Here is a 20,207-nt window from a genome sequence, read left to right as displayed (position 1 = left end):
TCAACCATAGAGATATTCATACACTTTGAATATATGTTTCAATCTAGACGTGGACAATTGTTTCTACCGTTCTTGCATCGCTCGCGAAGGTATATCTAAACTCCACTTTGTGAATATATTTATTTGACAATTATTAGTGGTGTAATTGGATCTTGTTGGGAACCGTTAATCGTGTGAATGTTTAATTGAAGGTTTATAATAAATAATAAAAGATGTTTAATATTAAATTAAAAAATATGTTTATTTTAATCATTCCGCTGCATTTATAAATTTAAAAGTACACAGGATTTTCCTTCAGTGGTAATCAGAGCCGCTTTTACACCGTTTTAATTGTCGCGTGATCATTCTTTAGATTTAGCTTTGTGATGTATTGGTGAAAGTCAAAAACTTATTAGTTTTTCAAGTCAACTCGGTTGATTTAGACTTAACCTCATGACGCACAAATATGATTGAATGAATATCACTATTTTAAATTGTAGATTTAATTGTTATGGGTTGAATATTTATTATAATTATTGATTGTTTTATTCCATGGTTATACACATGCTTTGTAACCATGGACAAGCCATATTTAAGTTTTAATAATGTAGTTATTAAAATTGTGATTGCATACATAGCTCATAATGCCCTGACCTATGTGTTTGATTTTGTTTGATTGTTGTGATTGTTGGTCATGGCAATTATAAGCCATGTTGGTTATTGATTTATGGAGAGGCCATGAAGCCAAAGTTGTATTGTATTTATTTTCAATTTCACAGTTTCGTAATTTTGTTTATTTCTAATTGTAAAAGTATTAGATTAGTTGTATTTTTTCAATTTTAAATAAATGTAAAAGTTGAAGATTGATGATTGAAGATAAAGATACGACACGAGGTTTTGGCTTAGAAGATGACATTTAGATCAAGTTAACGACAGTGGCGTTCAACACAGGTTTTCACTTGGTACTCGAATCAAGTGTGAGCTATGGTATTGTCCTTAGTTTGACCCTCTTGATCCCATGTCGGCTCATGGGATCAAGCATAGGATTTTGGGCTAGGCTATGTATGTGTGTGATACATGATTGTGTTTTATCTTCCGTATTTATATATATAATTGTTGATTATAGTATATGCTAAATGTTTTTGATGAAAACATTAAATAAAACACGTAACGAGTTTGAAGATTAAAATTGGCGATTTTAAAAGCTAAACTCTAACGAGTTTAAAATTGATGATTTTAAAACTCAAATAATATATATGGGCGACATCTTTTAAAATTGTTTTAAAACGATACACGTTTGTGTATTTGTTATTTTTTTATTTGCTATAATAACAAATTAGACGCACAAACATAATCGACATATATAATTGGTTAAAAAAAATTAGCTAAAAGTGTAGCGAATCTTGTGTGCATGCATTATTCGTTGACACGAAACTTTTTCAAAAAATTCAAAAAAAAAAATACCCATCAAATTTAAGTTATGCCATCCAATGAGCTTGCAAACACTCCTTGTTATTTTTCTGATCTAGTGAGACTAGGCTGAATTATAGCCACGAGGTGGATTTTTGATACTAGTGAGACTAGCGTGAATTCCCACTGTTTCTAAATTGGACGACTTAATCGAATTCACGGTGAGACCTGAGTTCGAGGCAAGGATGAGACAAACATGCCAGAAGATAATAGTGGTTTGTTGGACTACATATATCTCTAGGTCTCATAAAGATCTAAGAGTTGCACTTGTAATGCAATTGGTACCCGCTACCTACCAATAGACTCCATAACTGCTAGCTGATCAACAGATGTGGGTATGGAACCTCTATGTGGATCTTAGGCTTTCATAAATTAATTGTTTTTAATAATATTATAAAAACTTGGGTAGTTAATTTATTAAAGCTCAATATCGAAAATACTAAATTGAATGCTATATCTGTTGTAGATGTTAAATAATCAAAACGTAAACCAAAACACACTTCCCTCTTTGTTGGAGAAGGATAAACTCAATGTTTAAACTTCCTAGACTAGCAATGCAACCTGAGAACTGTTTCTCAAGCATAAATGGGAGTTGAACAAAATTTAGAACCCTTATCCGTTCTTCCTGCTATGGCAGTTGCTGCTACTCAGCAAAATGCTTATCGGATGTTGTTCGATGATCATGAAGAAATAGGATGGAAGGGTGAAAAAGAATTAGCCGAATACTTTGTGGAAAGGATATGGTAAATCATTTATCAGGAAAAATATTTCACTTTCCAAGAAGGAAATCCCAACTAAAGACGCCAAATATTTCCATTGTGGAAAGGTTGGAAATTGGAGAAGGAAGTTGTCCTATCTACCAATCTGAGCTGAGAAAGGCAATGCTGGTAAGACTAGCAAACTCAGGTATATTTCATATACAGTTATATACTTTTTCTAGTGATTTCTGGATCTTTATTAACTGGTTGTGGCCTTCACACCTGTAACAATATGAAAGGAATGAGAATAAGTAATAGACTGAAGAAAGGCACACTGAATTTGTGAGTGGGCAATGGGAATCAAGCTTAAGTTGAAGCCATTGGTCACTATGAGCTTACTCTTGTAAGTGGTCTTATTGTTTTGTTGGAACAATGTTATATGCTCCTAGTATTAGGAGCAATATAGTTTGAAAGATGCTGGTTTTGAACTTGCATTTACGCACTTTGATATTTCAATTTCTAAGGATAATATTTATTATCTTAATGTCTATCCAAGTGATGGTATTTTTGAAATTGATATGCATGGTGTGATTTCAAATGAGAATTCTATGTATACCTGTAATGCCAAACGATTCAAGAAGAGTTGAACAAGACCTGTCTGTGACATTGTCGTCTTGGTCATATAAACAAACAAAGCATTTCAAAATCCATTCTAGTGGACTTTTGGAATCAACTGGCTTTGAGTCAATTGATGTATGCAAGTCTTGTTTATATGGAAAGATGACAAAGGCTCTTTTCTCTCATTTAAGTTAAAGAGCTAAAGATCTTTTAAGACTAATACATAGTGATGTATGTAGCCCTTTAGAACAATGTCTAGAAATGGTGAGTCTTACTTCGTTACAATAACTGCTAGTTATAGTAGATATGGTTATGTTTACTTGCTGAAACATAAACATGAACTTTTTGAAATGTTTGAAGTCTTTCAAAATGAAGTAAAGAGTCAGCTTAGAAAAGACCATTAAATCACTTCACTTTGATGGAGAAAGTGAGTTTATGAGTCAAGAGTTTTTGAATCATTGAAGAATTATGGGATTGTCTCACAATTCACTTCATCTTACACACCACAACACAATTGTGTGTCTGAGCAGAGAAATCAAACTTTATTTGATATGGTTTGGTATATGATGAGTCTGCTACTCTATAATAGTCTTTTTGGGATATGAATTTGAGTCTGCTGCAGGCATACTCATTATGGTTCCAACCAAGAAGGTATAAATGACACCATATGATCTATGGCATGGAAGATTCCCAGGTCGTCTTATTTGATTTTCTGAGGTTGTGAAGAGCATGTGAAACATGATACTTCAAACAAATTACAACCCAGAAGTATCAAATGCCACTTTGTGGGATACCCAAAGAAAATAATGGGTTACTACTTTTACTATAAAGTTGAAAACAATGTGTTTTCTGCTCGGTCTGCTGAGTTCTTCTAAAGAGATCTTCTCTTACAAGAATTTAGTGGGAGTAAAGTAGATCTTGAAGAAATTCAAGAACCACCAAGTAACATACCTTCTATAAGCACTAGTTATCCACACGTTGAATCTGAGCGCATTGTTGGTGAGCCAGAACGTGTTGCACATGTACTTCATAGATCTAGTAGAACTCCTCATCGGCATAAGAGGTTTGATTATCTGATTAATTCAGATGAACCTCACCTAGAGGATTATGATGAACCTCTATCTACTACGAGGTCATATCAGATCCTGAAAATCTGCCAAATGACGAGATGTTATGAATGTAAGGATGCAGTCCATGAAAGAGAATCAAGTATGTGACTTGATTGATCTTCCACCCGATTGTAAGACAATGGGGTGTAAATGAGTCTTCAAAGAGAAGACTGGCATGGACGGTAATGTAAACACTTTTAAAACTCGATTCGTGACAAAAGGTTATGATGAAACTTTTTCACTGATCACGGGTTTTTTTAAATTAGGATACTTATTGCCATTTATGTTTTTCATGATTATGAAATATGGCATGGATGTCAAAACTGCTTTCCTAAATGGTGACCTAAGCGAGGACGTATATATGGTTCAACCGAAAGGGTTTATATATCCTAAGCATCCTAATAAAGTATGCAAGCTTCTAAAATCCATTTATGGATTAAAGCAAGCATTCAGGAGCTAGAATCTTAAGTTTGATGAGAATATCAAAAAGTTTGGTTTTTCTCAAAATCAAGACGAGCCATGTTTACATTAGAGCTAGTGGGAGCAAAGTAATCTTCTTGATCTTGTATGTTGATGACATACTACTTATTGGAAATAACATTCCAACTTGCAAGATGTCAAGTTTTGGCTTGTGAATGTTTTTTCATAAAGGATCTTGGAGAAGCTACTTATATACTTGGAATCATGATCTATAGAAATAGATATGGATGGCTTATTGGTTTGAATTAATGTACATATCTTATCTTGCAGAGATTTAGCATGCATTACTCCAACCTTGGAGCATTGCCTGTGAAAAGGGCATATCCTTGAGCAAGTCTCAAAGTCTTATTAAACATGATGAGATAAGATGAATGAAATGTATCCCATATGCTTCGGCTTTAGGATCCATTATGTATGCCATGTTATGTCTAAAATGATGTCTCGTTATTTTTGAGTTTGACGAGTCATTATCAACAAAATCTTGGTTAAGAACATTAGATTGTTGTTAAGAATGTTCTTAAGTATTTGCAGAGTACTAAAGATATGTTCTTGGTTTACGGTAGTTTGGAAGAAGAGTTGAAATACTAGTTTCCGAACTTATCAAGATGATTCTTGATCCCACTTAGGCTATGATTTTGTCATGATGGGCAGGACAGTTGATTGGAAGAGCTCTAAGAAGAGCACGTTTGAACAATCTACAACAGAAGCAGAATACATTGTTGCCTGAGAAGCTGCTCAGGAAGCTATCTGGATTAAGAAGTTTACTGTTGAACTTAGAGTAGTTCCCAACATTAAATCTTCTATGAAAATGTATTGTGATAGTTCGAGTGTGTATTCTACTTGAGAAAGAATCACATATACATTAATCCATCTGACACATTCTTCAAAAGTTTGACTACGTTCATGAAGTCATTGAGAGGAATGATATTAGTATTCTTAAGGTTCCTACAGATAATAATGTGGCTGACCCATTTACGAAGCCCTTGATGCACAACAAGCATGATGATCATGCTAGTAATATTGGACTTCGTTATGCTACTGATATTTTTATCTGTAATTTAGTATTTGGATATTTTTGGAACAATAAGCGGTTTTATCTTAATGGATTGAGATACTTGGTATGGTCGTTTCATTTATATTACTGTGTTCTATATTAGCATGTTTAATCCATGAATAATTGTTGATTATTCTAAATCTCCATAATCGATCATGTTATGGGAATAACATTAATTAAGATTATTATGAAATTTGGTTTTATTCACTGATGGTGAATAGTTAACTAGTTGAGGCCAAAATTCATATGTATTCATTGATGATGAATATTGGAATGACCCAATCATGAGATGTCACTACATGGATCGTCATCAATAGTGAATCTCATAATGGTTATGTCTTTGTGTCCTTAGACCTGAGATGTATATGTTGGTTTTCGATTGTATGACATATTATACTTTAATATGGTTAAACACTATCCTGAACAAGGTAGTTATAAAGGTCATCATTGGGTATGATGTGAAGTACATGACGAATGCATATAATCAAAATGGGATTTGTTCCTCTATGTGAGAGTATGATATCACTGGGCCCCTCGATGAAAATGAATGGATATTTACACGGACGTGTCCAAGCTATATTGATTGTTGTTCAATTTTAGCTCGGTGATCTCATTCAAATTTTTCTGGATCGAGAAATAGAATTGGTTGACAAATGAGAATGACTAGATCCATGTCTCATATCAACTCGATATCGGTAATAAAGGGACGACTGACACTCAATCATTAAATCATTTTTTTTCTTATAATGATAGTTCGTTTAGCTGAAACAAACACTTGTATATTTTCGGGGGCATTGACGTGTTGCTAGACGCCAATATATGTCTGTATAGATTTCTAGATGTTATGACATGCACAAGTGGGAGTTTGTTGACTTTTGTGTGCACGTCATAACACAAATCTATATTACCGCTTATATACATGCCTATGGGGTCACACACTTTAGCATTTAGACATCAATTATTATATATTGTTGATATATAATTATAACCTATAGTTGAAAAAAATATAGTTTAATTAAATACGATTTAATTAAAATTAAAATGTTCAGTGGACTGTTGGACCACAAATTATTGGACGGGCTTATTTTAATTAAGGTTAATTGAAAATAAAATATATGTATAAATATATGTCGCATGTTTTTTTTTTTTTTTTTGCCGTGTCACGAAAACAAAAAGAAGGGTTTTACAAGTTTTGTGTGGCACAATAAATAGTACGAAGTAATTGAGATCAACAACCAGCCGTCGTTTTTGTTTACAAAGGTTTCCATTTGATTTGATTTACAATCAAATTAAAATACTCCGTATATATTAAAAGGTTAATAGCCTTTGTATGGTTTTTTTCATGTGATGACACAATTAACAAAAGGGGGTTTCAATTGATTGAAAGCAGTCCATGGCCAAAAAGAAAAAAGAACATGTAGTCAAAGTCAGAGACATTAAGAAAAGGATGATTCAAGTTTTTATTTTGTTGAAATAAAAACCATCCCTTTCCTCTGTTTTCCAACGTGAAGAACATCAGGCATATTTTAGTTTGGAGTATTTTATTATAAACAATATTTGATATTGTATTGGGTTACACGGACTGGCATCCGATTGGTGTTGCTTAACGTGTTGTGTGGATCAACCATAGAGATATTCATACACTTTGAATATATGTTTCAATCTAGACGTGGACAATTGTTTCTGCCGTTCTTGCATCGCTGGCGAAGTTATATCTAAACTCCACTTTGTAAATATATTTATTTGACAATTATTAGTGGTGTAATTGGATCTTGTTGGGAACCGTTAATCGTGTGAATGTTTAATTGAAGGTTTATAATAAATAATAAAAGATGTTTATTATTAAATTAAAATATATGTTTATTTTAATCATTCCGCTGCGTTTATAAATTTAAAAGTACACACGATTTTCCTTCGCATCATAACATGGAGATTAAAAAGTGACAATATATGCATCAAATCTACACATGAGCAATACTCAGTTTGATTCAAATTAGTCAAAACAGGCCCTCCAGGTTCTTGTAATTCTCTTGTCAGCAGGATTGTTCTGGTAATCAACCGAGCCATCTTTAGTGTATATTTCTTCTTGTAGAGTTGTAGATCAACCATTGCATTCTATAGACTATTTCAGGCATATTCTCCAAGTGTTTATGCCTTAAAATAGGGTTGTTTTGACAGTTTGATTATTAATTCAAGTCCTCAATTGCTGCAAAAATTTACAAGCAAAAAATTCACATGAATTTAGCAACATTGAGATGTGTATCAACCAGTAATTTACAAACAACAAATTTGTTAAGTAGACTTAACAACAAGCAATTACTACCTCCAAAAAATTTACAATCTTGGACTTTGTTTGACTCATACAATATATTAAAAACGTTTCTTATGCTTGCTTAAGTCAGCAAATTTTGTAGCGTTTAGCAAAAGAAAGACTTATCATTCCTAGTCAACTTTCTCTGATATTACTTGAGTACTTTATTACAAAAAATTACTCTCTCCGTCCCATATTAATAGTTCACAGAAAAAAAACACACAGTTTAAGGAAATGTAATAAAAGTACTGTACTTTCTGTTTTGTTTCCAGTTTTAGCCTTACATTTTCTTTCTCCTTTAATCTTATCTACATACATTACATTAGGGGCATAATAGAACTTAAGCTTCTTATTCTTTTCTATTTATAGAAGTGGACTAAAAATTTGAGACATCCTGGAATATTGGACTATTAATATGGGACGGAGGGAGTACATTATAAATAAATATTAAATTATGTAGCGACCCGACTAAATCATGTTTGACGGCGCCGACTACTTAGGTCCCGTTGCGTGGTCATAGCCCCTATAGGAGACTCGTTTGACCAAAATTATGTGGCATTCATTTAAAAAGTACAAGACTTGCAAAGTTCAGTTTACCAAAAGGTTCGACAACAAGTTTAAGTTTACAAAAGTTACAAAGTGTAAATGAAATAACTTGCGACATAATATAAGTTGAAAATCACGGTTGCTATAAATAGCGTAAGTATGTAAACATTTGTTTGAATCCAAAGGTGCTATCACTAGCGTATGCGTGTATGCTTGACTCCAATCAAAGTAATCAAAGTGTGCGGAAGCATGTATCAATTAGCCAAGTATGAACCTGAGAAAACATGTAGAAAACTGTCAACGAAAAACGTTGGTGAGATCATAAATGTATTTGTAAAAGTATGTTTTTGAATCACAAGGTTTAGTATCAAAGCGTATACATCTATAAAGATGTGTTTGTATCAAAGTGTATACATCTCGAAAGATGTTGTTTGTAAACTATAAGATTTAGTATAAAGTGAATATCAAGCGTATACATCCCAAAAGATGTTGTCTGTATCACGAGCACCCAATTACCAAAACTTAACTAAATCTTACCTCTGCATAATAGTGTTGGAACCTACACTATATCCCGAAAATACGTTTCATCCCTTAGATGAGGGTTCGTAAAACCCGCATGGCCACACAACATAAGTTCTCGCTCACACCCTACAAGTGTAACTAATGGTAATTGGACTTGAGGATTTTCGTTCTAACTCGTATGTATCTTTGCTCTTGTATTCGTATTTGTGTTCAAAGTATGAAAGTATAAACCGTATAAAATGTATATAAAGTATATGTTTCTCAGCCCACGATTTAAAAGTATAAAAGTATTAGAAAGGGTGGGACTATGATCTCACCTCGAGTGCACGAGTATAAATGTACTTCACAAAGTAAACGCATGCATGAAAGTTGTTTAGCCTTGACCTAAACAAGTAAGTTGTATCAATTAACCGGTTACGATACAAGGTCGGGCGAAATGTGTTCGATTAGTCCTATGGCTCGTTACGACTCGAATAGTATAGCATGTGAATTACGTTGTCAAGTTTCATGCAAGAATCAAGTATAAACGAAGATTAGAACGATTGCATAAACGTTTGTTTAAGTTTGACTAAAAGTCAAACTTGGTCAAAGTCAACGAAAAAGTCAATATGTTCGGGTCGGGTCCCGAACTATTTTTCTGTGCTAATTATTCATATATAAGCATGTTAGAACAAGTTACATGTGAATCGGAGGTCCATAGCATAGCAAACATTTTGCGTGAAAATGAAAAGTGAAACAGAATCTGGAATGCGGCCAATGCCGCGCCGCGGCAATTGGGGTCGCGCCGCGCTATCAGGCGTGGCCTGATGCCTGGTCAGTCTCAATTGTTCAAGTCTTTTCCAAAACTCAATTTAGCACAAAATACAAACCGTAAACACTTAGAATGCGTATCTTATATCGTTGGAAAGCTCTTTTGACAAGGAACACAACTAAGAACATATTATCAATCAAAACATGCATTTAAAATAATCAAATTCTCGTCAAATGTTCAATGATCGTTCATAATCAAAGTTTCAAGTTTGTAAAACGCATTTCATGATTCGGGCAACCAATTTACATGTATGATATGCCGTTTTGAAGGTAATGAAACATACATTACAACTAAACACTCACAAATAACATTTCATGACATTCAAAGCATCAAAAGTTCATCTTAAGAGCTATCAAACCCTAACCAAGAATCACAAAATCATTAAACATGTTTTTGAAGTTTTCTTAATCAACCTACGCATCAAAACGAAGCTAGTGATACTAGTAACACAATTAAAACATGAACTTTAACAATTTAACAACATTAACTCATCCAAAATGCAAGATTAAGCAAACCCATTTCAAATGTTCAAACTAGTTACTCAAAACAACAAATCGAGTAAACAAATCATATATTCATGTTATACACGAGCCATAGACACTAACTAACACCATTTCAAGTCAAAAACACGAATTTAAAGAATTCTAGAGTTTTTAGAAAGTTACCCAAATGAGGTGAAATTGGTACCAAAATGTAGGGGATGAAGAGAGGATCACGAAAATGTAATTTGTTTTGATGTTTGCTTCTTGATCCTGATTTAGATGATGCTTTTGTGAGTTGGGTGTTTAAGTTCCAAAAATGGAAGTATGAAGAGAGAAAGAGGAGAAAGAGATGAGAAGGTGGGTGGAAATGAATGGGTGGATGAGGTGGGTTGACTAGTTGACCTAGTCAACTAGTTTGCCCACTTGGCAACCTCGGTCCCTCTAGTTCCGAAGCGGGTGCGTGAATTCGCCAAACGGATATTTTAAAAACGCTCGAGTAAACGAGTGATGTTATAATTAAATAACGGGAATATTATGAACTCTAGTCAACGGAAACTTGGAATTTAAATAACGAAAGATATTATTTAAAAAAAAGATAGTGTTAAAAATAAATTTAACGGAAAAAAGCGGGATGTTACATTACCTACACCTTAAAAGAAATTTCATCCCGAAATTTAGTTGGAAGTAGCAGTTGTTGTTTCTTCTTCGAAACCTTGCGTTGCAATTTCTACGGATATGTGAAGGTACTTCCTTGGGCATTTCAACGAACTTTGACAGTCGGGATTTTACGTTGGTTTAAAGTTTGGTTTCACGATTTATAGTTTCCATCGGTCCTCCTATGAGGTGGAGTTTATCGTTGATAGTAAGTTCATCTAAGAGGATAACAAGTTCTTGTTTCGCAAGACACGCCTTTAAGTTTGATACACAGAATGTTGGATGAACGGAATTTGTTTGAGTCAGAAGTTCTAAGCGGTAAGCAACGGGTACGATACGCCCTAAGATTTCCAAAGGATCAGAATATCATGGATTTAGCTTTCTACTTTTCCCGAAACGGATTACACCTTTCCAAGGTGCGACTTTTATCGGCATAGCTCTTTTGGCAACTACGGGCCGTCTTGAGCCTTCCTTGGATTGGAACGATTTTAACGGTTACTCCATGAATGAGTCCGGGTTCGGTGACTTGATTATCATTTACTTGGTTCTACAAAAGGAGGATGACGTTTCGGTCATATAAGATTTCAAAAGGTGTGACGTTAAGACCTGAATGATAACCATCGTTGTAAGAGAATTTGGTTAAAGGCAAAAACTTTTCTCAAGTATATTTGAAGTTGATAACATGAACTCGTGTTTATAGTTTCCAAGGTTCGCGTCGTACATTTGCTTTGTTACTCGGTTCGTGGATGACACGCGGTACTTATGTCTAAACGTGGTCCCGAGACTTTTGTAAGACACCCCGAAATCTAGAAGTGAAACGAGGATCTCGATCCGAAATGAGGTACATTTCCTTAAGATATATTTTGAACAAGTTTTTGTTTCTCAAGAATTTCGCGCCGCGGAAGATTTATCGGTTTTCGAAAACGTTCGTTAGAGCAAGTTTCTTATCGGTTTCTAAAAAAAAATTCGTTAGGACTATTCACCCTCGTGGTGAATACTAGTATAATGTGAAGAGTCTCTCTCTCCATTGAGAATTTAGAATAAAGATTTCCTTATACGGAAGTACGAGTGTGATGCGAGAGAAGTTTCTGCCTCTATGTGAGCATGCCAAGCATTTTGTAGTTCGTCGATAAAACTGCGCAAAAACGAGATAGTATACACGTGTAACATATGTTCTGAAGTTGAAAGGATTCGCCATTCATTCGGAGGCATAAATATGGTTCGACAATAATCGACGATGTGTCCCGGGTATGGTTGTTATCAGTATTCTCGGAGTTTTCGGATATCCAAACAAGAAAAATGAAGTCATGTACATGGCACATGGTGGTGGTTAGGTTGATCGAGTCCAACCACCATCACGTGTCATTAGAACTTTGGTATGAATTACCGTAATATAACCACGTTGATCGAGTGTCGTTATATTACGCTAACTCATACCTCCATTCCCACATCACTCCATAGAATCAAGTTCGTGTAACCATGAAGATCTAAAATGAACAAGGTGTAATGACACCTCTAACGTGACTCGTATTTAATCGAAATAATTAGTGCAACTCTAAAGAAGAGTTCCCCGAGGGAAGTGTATAAATGATTGTTCACGTCAATACGGTTCGAGTCAAACGATAATGTATTTAGGTATGAAAAGAGTAACGAATCATGATAACGAGTAGTACGCAACCGTAGTGATAAGTAGTGACGACGATACTCACCTAGAGTAGTGATGGTAGTAACAAGAAGTGGTAGATAGTAAGGAACACCGATGTGACACCGATAGTAAGTTGAAACGGTGGCGAATAACAATCTGGGAGACAGAGTTCCCGAACAAGTGTGACTAATGAAGTCATCGTCATCCTTACGAGTATGAATCTTGAATTTACGTGTGTTACCAGAAAGTGGCAGAATACGGATTCGTAAGATGAAAACTTGGTACCATTAAGAAGTTTGCCTAAGAATGATTCAAGTATAATGCACAAGTAGTCAAGTAAGTGCTATCTATAGCAAATGTATGTCAGAATGCAATGGCTAACTATCCGGTTGTAGTCTAGATTCACTAATACGTCCTAACGACTCTGTCAGACACACTAATGCACATCCTAGTTCCCTACAACCAACGCTCTAATACCATCTGTAGCGACCCGACTAAATCATGTTTGACGGCGCCGACTACTTAGGTCCCGTTGCGTGGTCATAGCCCCTATAGGAGACTCGTTTGACCAAAATTATGTGGCATTCATTTAAAAAGTACAAGACTTGCAAAGTTCAGTTTACCAAAAGGTTCGACAACAAGTTTAAGTTTACAAAAGTTACAAAGTGTAAATGAAATAACTTGCGACATAATATAAGTTGAAAATCACGGTTGCTATAAATAGCGTAAGTATGTAAACATTTGTTTGAATCCAAAGGTGCTATCACTAGCGTATGCATGTATGCTTGACTCCAATCAAAGTAATCAAAGTGTGCGGAAGCATGTATCAATTAGCCAAGTATGAACCTGAGAAAACATGTAGAAAACTGTCAACGAAAAACGTTGGTGAGATCATAAATGTATTTGTAAAAGTATGTTTTTGAATCACAAGGTTTAGTATCAAAGCGTATACATCTATAAAGATGTGTTTGTATCAAAGCATATACATCTCGAAAGATGTTGTTTGTAAACCATAAGATTTAGTATAAAGTGAATATCAAGCGTATACATCCCAAAAGATGTTGTCTGTATCACGAGCACCCAATTACCAAAACTTAACTGAATCTTACCTCTGCATAATAGTGTTAGAACTTACACTATATCCCGAAAATACGTTTCATCCCTTAGATGAGGGTTCGTAAAACTCGCATGGCCACACAACATAAGTTCTCGCTCACACCCTACAAGTGTAACTAATGGTAATTGGACTTGAGGATTTTCGTTCTAACTCGTATGTATCTTTGCTCTTGTATTCGTATTTGTGTTCAAAGTATGAAAGTATAAACCGTATAAAATGTATATAAAGTATATGTTTCTCAGCCCATGATTTAAAAGTATAAAAGTATTAGAAAGGGTGGGACTATGATCTCACCTCAAGTGCACGAGTATAAATGTACTTCACAAAGTAAACGCGTGCATGAAAGTTGTTTAGCCTTGACCTAAACAAGTAAGTTGTATCAATTAACCAGTTACGACACAAGGTCGGGCGAAATGTGTTCGATTAGTCCTATGGCTCGTTACGACTCGAATAGTATAGCATGTGAATCACGTTGTCAAGTTTCATGCAAGAATCAAGTATAAACGAAGATTAGAACGATTGCATAAACGTTTGTTTAAGTTTGACTAAAAGTCAAACTTGGTCAAAGTCAACGAAAAAGTCAACATGTTCGGGTCGGGTCCTGAACTATTTTTATGTGCTAATTATTCATATATAAGTATGTTAGAACAACTTACATGTGAATCGGAGGTCCATAGCATAGCAAACATTTTGCGTGAAAATGAAAAATGAAACAGAATCTGGAATGCGGCCAATGCCGCGCCGTGGCAATTGGGGTCGCGCCGCGCCATCAGTCGTGGCCTGATGCCTGGTCAGTCTCAATTGTTCAAGTCTTTTCCAAAACTCAATTTAGCACAAAATACAAACCGTAAACACTTAGAATGCGTATCTTATATCGTTGGAAAGCTCTTTTGACAAGGAACACAACTAAGAACATATTATCAATCAAAACATGCATTTAAAATAATCAAATTCTCGTCAAATGTTTAATGATCGTTCATAATCAAAGTTTCAAGTTTGTAAAACGCATTTCATGATTCGGGCAACCAATTTACATTAATGATATGCCGTTTTGAAGGTAATGAAACATACATTACAACTAAACACTCACAAATAACATTTCATGACATTCAAAGCATCAAAAGTTCATCTTAAGAGCTATCAAACCCTAACCAAGAATCACAAAATCATTAATCATGTTTTTGAAGTTTTCTTAATCAACCTACGCATCAAAACGAAGCTAGTGATACTAGTAACATAATTAAAACATGAACTTTAACAATTTAACAACATTAACTCATCCAAAATGCAAGATTAAGCAAACTCATTTCAAATGTTCAAACTAGTTACTCAAAACAACAAATCGAGTAAACAAATCATATATTCATGTTATACACGAGCCATAGACACTAACTAACACCATTTCAAGTCAAAAACATGAATTTAAAGAAATCTAGAGTTTTTAGAAAGTTACCCAAACGAGGTGAAATTGGTACCAAAATGTAGAGGATGAAGAGAGGATCACGAAAATGTAATTTGTTTTGATGTTTGCTTCTTGATTCGGATTTAGATGATGATTTTGTGAGTTGGGTGTTTAAGTTCCAAAAATAGAAGTATGAAGAGAGAAAGAGGAGAAAGAGATGAGAAGGTGGGTGGAAATGAATGGGTGGATGAGGTGGGTTGACTAGTTGACCTAGTTAACTAGTTTGACCACTTGGCAACCTCGGTCCCTCAAGTTCCGAAGCGGGTGCGTGAATTCGCCAAACGAATATTTTAAAAACGCTCGAGTAAACGAGTGATGTTATAATTAAATAACGGGAATATTATGAACGCTAGTCAACGGAAACTAGGAATTTAAATAACGAAAGATATTATTAAAAAAAAAAGATAGTGTTAAAATAAATTTAACGGAAAAATGCGGGATGTTACAAATTAAATGTAAAATGAAAATGAATATTAAATTAAAGATTAAATTGTGCCATCTAATTAAATCACGTTCTACGAGGGAGGAGTCACTTACTCAAAGGTAGTTGAGCTCCGTTTCTTCTCCAGGAAATGGCGATGAATCGCAGAATTCATCTTGCTTCTGCTGTTAATGCTTTCATCAATGTCAAAGGTAATCTTTCTGCTACCAACATTTTCTTTGAAACCCCCTTTTCATATTCCTTTCAATTAGGTCTTCGATTTGATACTCCTCATAAATCATTTTTAGCAGCTTCCCTCCACTCCAATACTTCCTCAATTCATAACGATTATGAAGATCGTCCTCTATCTATGTATCAAAAAGTTACCAACTTGAATGATGCTTACAATCTGTATGATGAAATGACTCAGAGAAGACCTCTGCCATCTGTGGTTAAATTCGGTCTGTTGTTGACTGCTGTCACCAGAATGAAACATTATTCTTCTTCACTTGATCTTTTCAAACGCATGTGTTCTATTGGTGTTCCTCTTAGTAAATACACTATTAATATTTCTATCAAATGTTGTTGCCACTTGCACCGTACCAATGACGGTTTTGCACTTCTAGGTATTTGCTTCAGACAAGCCATTGTACCAGATGTGTTCATTTATAGTACTCTCTTAGATGGACTTGTTATAGAAGATAGGATTCTTGAAGCTGAGATATTCTTCAAAAAGATTATTAAACAGAATCTCTGTGAACCTGATGTAGTTATGTATAACACAATGATTAAGGGACTTTGTAAAATCGGAAACAATGTTACTGCTATTGCTTTGCTTGGGCTAATGGATGAAAGAGGTCATAAAGCTAATGTCGTTGGGTATAGCACCATTATTGACAGTCTTTGCAAAGACAAAATTATTGATGATGCTTTTGATCTTTTCAAAGAGATGGTGTTTTGCAAAGGGATTCTACCAGATGTCATCACATACACCTCTTTGATTCATGGTCTTTGTAACTTAAGTCGTTGGGATGAGGTGAAAGGACCCGTTCATATACATTATAAACGATTCAAAATAGCTGATTACATCGCGAGGTATTTGACCTCTATATGATACGTTTTACAAACATTGCATTCGTTTTTAAAAGACAAACTTTCTTTACATCAAAAATTGACGGCATGCATACCATTTCATATTACATCCAACTATAATTGACTTAATATTAATCTTGATGAACTCAACGACTCGAATGCAACGTCTTTCAAAGTATGTCATGAATGACTCCAGGTAATATCCTTAAAATGAGCTAATGCACAGCGGAAGATTTCTTTAATACCTGAGAATAAACATGCTTTAAAGTGTCAACCAAAAGGTTGGTGAGTTCATTAGTTTATCATAATCAATCATTTCCGTAATAGTAATAGACCACAAGATTTCAGTTTCCATAAATATCCGTACACTCGCAAGTGTTTAAAAGTATTCTATAAGTTGTAGGCACCCGGTAACAAGCCTTAACATTCATGTTTTACCCTCTGAAGTACACCAGATCAGGTGTGTTTAAAATAACCTCGAAGTACTAAAGCATCCCATAGTCAGGATGGGGTTTGTCAGGCCCAATAGATCTATCTTTAGGATTCGCGCCTACCGTACATAGACAAGTAGTTTAATGTTACCAAGCTAAGGGTATATTTCTGGTTTAAACCCACATAGAATTAGTTTTAGTACTTGTGCCTATTTCGTAAAATATTTATAAAACAACGCATGTATTCTCAGCCCAAAAATATATATAAAAAGGGAGTAATGAAACTCACAATACTGTATTTCGTAGCAATTATGTATATGACGGCACTGAAAATGATAAACGTTAGGTTGACCTCACGAGCAATACCCTCGATCAATACCCATAACCTCCATAGCTATAACCCATAATTTCCTTAGCTCTATCCCGTTTGAAAACTTATTTTGAAATCGTCCGAGTATAACTCCGTCGTAGTATTTTATGTATACTAATAATATCTTGAAATAATACAAAAAAATATATATATATGTAATTCGATTGAGAGAGTTTAGAGAAATATATTTTCAAGTTTCTATGAAATAATGAAACCTACTGAATTCTATTTATAATAGATTTTTGAATTATTAAAGTATGAATTATTAAAGTGAATTATTAAAGTATGAATTATTAAAGTGAATTATTAAAGTATGAATTATTAAAGTGAATTATTAAAGTATGAATTATTAAAGTGAATTATTAAAGTATGAATTATTAAAGTGAATTATTAAAATATGAATTATTAAAGTTAAAGTAAAATAAAAGTAAAGTAAAGGTAAAGTTAAAGTATAGTAAAAGTATAAAACTATATACGTATAATACGCGTATAAATATATATAATATTAATTTAAATCGTTATATATATTTAATAAAATAAAATATAAATATCGTTATCTTTATCATACTGGTTAAGTAATGAGTTGTCAAAAGTGGTTCTAGATATTTATAAAAGATATATACGTTTTAATAATAAAGTTCTTTTTAAACTGAAAACGTTTTTTGTACTTTTGAAACTAAATCAAATAAATACGATAATTTTGTTTTCCAAAACTAAATATATTTAAGAATCATTTTGTTAAAAGGTTAAAATAATGAAAATCGTTATACCACAAAACATTTTAGAAAAGTAGAATTATATATATTCATAATAGGTTTCAAGTTTTTAAATTACAGTCTGTTGGTGAAGCATGGGATAAAGTCCAAAGGTTAAATAAACGTATGAAATCATCTTAATGAAAAATGTTGAGTTACTTAACTTGTCGATATCCAACATCTAAGTTATTTACACTCCACGTTCTTATTTTCATATTAAATAAAATGAAAGTTAACATAGTTATCTTATCAAGGTCACGAGAAAAATATTATAAAACATGCCTTGAAAATTAAACAGGAATTTCCACTAACCCTTGTCTAGTTTCCGTTAATTGACACATTTGTTCTTATTTATAAATCACTTTATCATTTTCCGAATGTTGTCAAAAAGAATAGATTTCTTAAATCACAGTGGACCTCATAACATAGGCCCGTAATCGTATCATAATGTATCTGATAATTCAAATATTTGATATTATCTCTTAATTCTGTCGATAAATATATCGAAACAAATACGTTCATGTAAAGTATCATATATCTAATACTTTGTTAATGTTTTCAGTTAATATTATATATTATATATACATATCTATATACTCATAATTGTTCGTGAATCGTCGAACACGGTCAAAGGGTAATTGATTACATGAATGTAGTTCCAAACTTTTTGAGATTCAACATTACAAATTCTGCTTATCGTGTCGGAAACATATAAAGGTTAAGTTTAAATTTGGTCGGAAATTTTCGGGTCGTCACATGAGGTTTGTAACATACTAAAAGAAATGGAAGATGAAAGGATCTCTTTAGATGTGAACACCTACAATGTATTAGTGGATGCATTATGCAAAGACGGTAAGGCAGATGAAGCACAAGCTGTTATTAACATCATGGTTGAGAGAGCAAAGATTCCTGACGTAGTAACATACAGTTCAGTTGTTGATGGTTACTGTTTGCGAGGTGAAATGACCAAAGCAAAAAAAACGTTTGATTCAATGACTCTTAAACATCTAGTCCCTGATGTTTTCACTTACAATAGCTTAATAAATGGGTATTGCAAGAATATGATGATAGACAAGGCCATGGACATATTTTTCGAAATGGCAAGAATAGGTTTGAAACGTAATATAGTCACTTACAACTGCATGATACAGGGATTGTTTAGTGTTGGGCGTTGTTCGGCAGCTCGCAAACTATTTGATGAGATGCTTGCACAAGGTCATCTTCCTAATGAATTAACTTATGGAATAATCTAAAAGGGTCTTTGCAGCAACAATCTGGTAGAAGATGCATTCTCTTTGTTCAAGTTAATGGGTAATAGCAAGCTCAATTCGGATATTGTTGTGTATAACATCCTGATTGATGGTGCAAGCAAATGCGACAAGTTTGATATCACAAGGGTTCTCTTTGAGGACCTAAAAATAAAGGTTTGAAACCTAGTATTCAAACATATAATGTGATAATTAGTTCTCTTTGTAAGGAAGGTCTAACAAGTGATGCAAAGAAGTTGTTTCTAAAAATGGGTGAGAGTGCTTGCGTGCCGAACGATGTTACGTACAGAGTTCTTCTTCAAGGATATTTAACAAATAAATACTATGATGATGTAGAGATGCTTTTACATGAAATGGAAGGAAGAAATTACTCACTTGATGTTACGACCTTAACATCGTTAGTGAATGAGATAGCAAACGGTTCATTGAAGAATACGTTGACTAAGTTGATAGGTAGGCTAGTGCCAAAATACTTGATGGAAACTTACGGATAACCTCATTAGGAGCATTATGGTCATGAAAAAGGTTGGAAATGGTCATTGGATAACCTCACTCAGTTCACAACTTTTAAGTAATTATATATTTGTCGTTGTTGAATGATGTATAGCTAACCAACATCTTTGTATTTATGTTATTGCTGTAATGTTGTAAGTTATGAAGAAGCAAAGTTTTATTATTTATGATCATAATATTTTTTAACTATGGTGGACATCGTTTATTCGCCAAGTAAATGTTGCACGTTATTAAAAACCAAGTTTTATAATTTTGGGAGGGTGTTAGTTATTATAGAAATAAATGTTGTTTGTTTTTGAGTTTTTGATGAAGTCATTAAATAAACCTAGAGTATGTATATGGGGTAAGATGTGATTTTTGAGTTTTCTGTCAAAAACAATATCTAAGAAGACACAGTTA

The 20,207-nt window shown here is 33.8% G+C and overlaps 1 pseudogene; it reads left to right on the top strand.

Annotated features, from left to right (window-relative positions):
• Positions 1-15,530: 15,530 nt before the first annotated feature.
• On the top strand, positions 15,531-19,789 carry LOC139889808 (uncharacterized; annotated as a pseudogene).
• Positions 19,790-20,207: the final 418 nt, after the last annotated feature.

Source organism: Rutidosis leptorrhynchoides, chromosome 2, assembly GCF_046630445.1.
Source record: "Rutidosis leptorrhynchoides isolate AG116_Rl617_1_P2 chromosome 2, CSIRO_AGI_Rlap_v1, whole genome shotgun sequence".
In the NCBI taxonomy this organism is placed as follows: Eukaryota; Viridiplantae; Streptophyta; class Magnoliopsida; order Asterales; family Asteraceae; genus Rutidosis; species Rutidosis leptorrhynchoides.
Note: the sequence above shows the minus strand (reverse complement) of the source record. Positions and strands in the feature narration are given on the sequence as shown.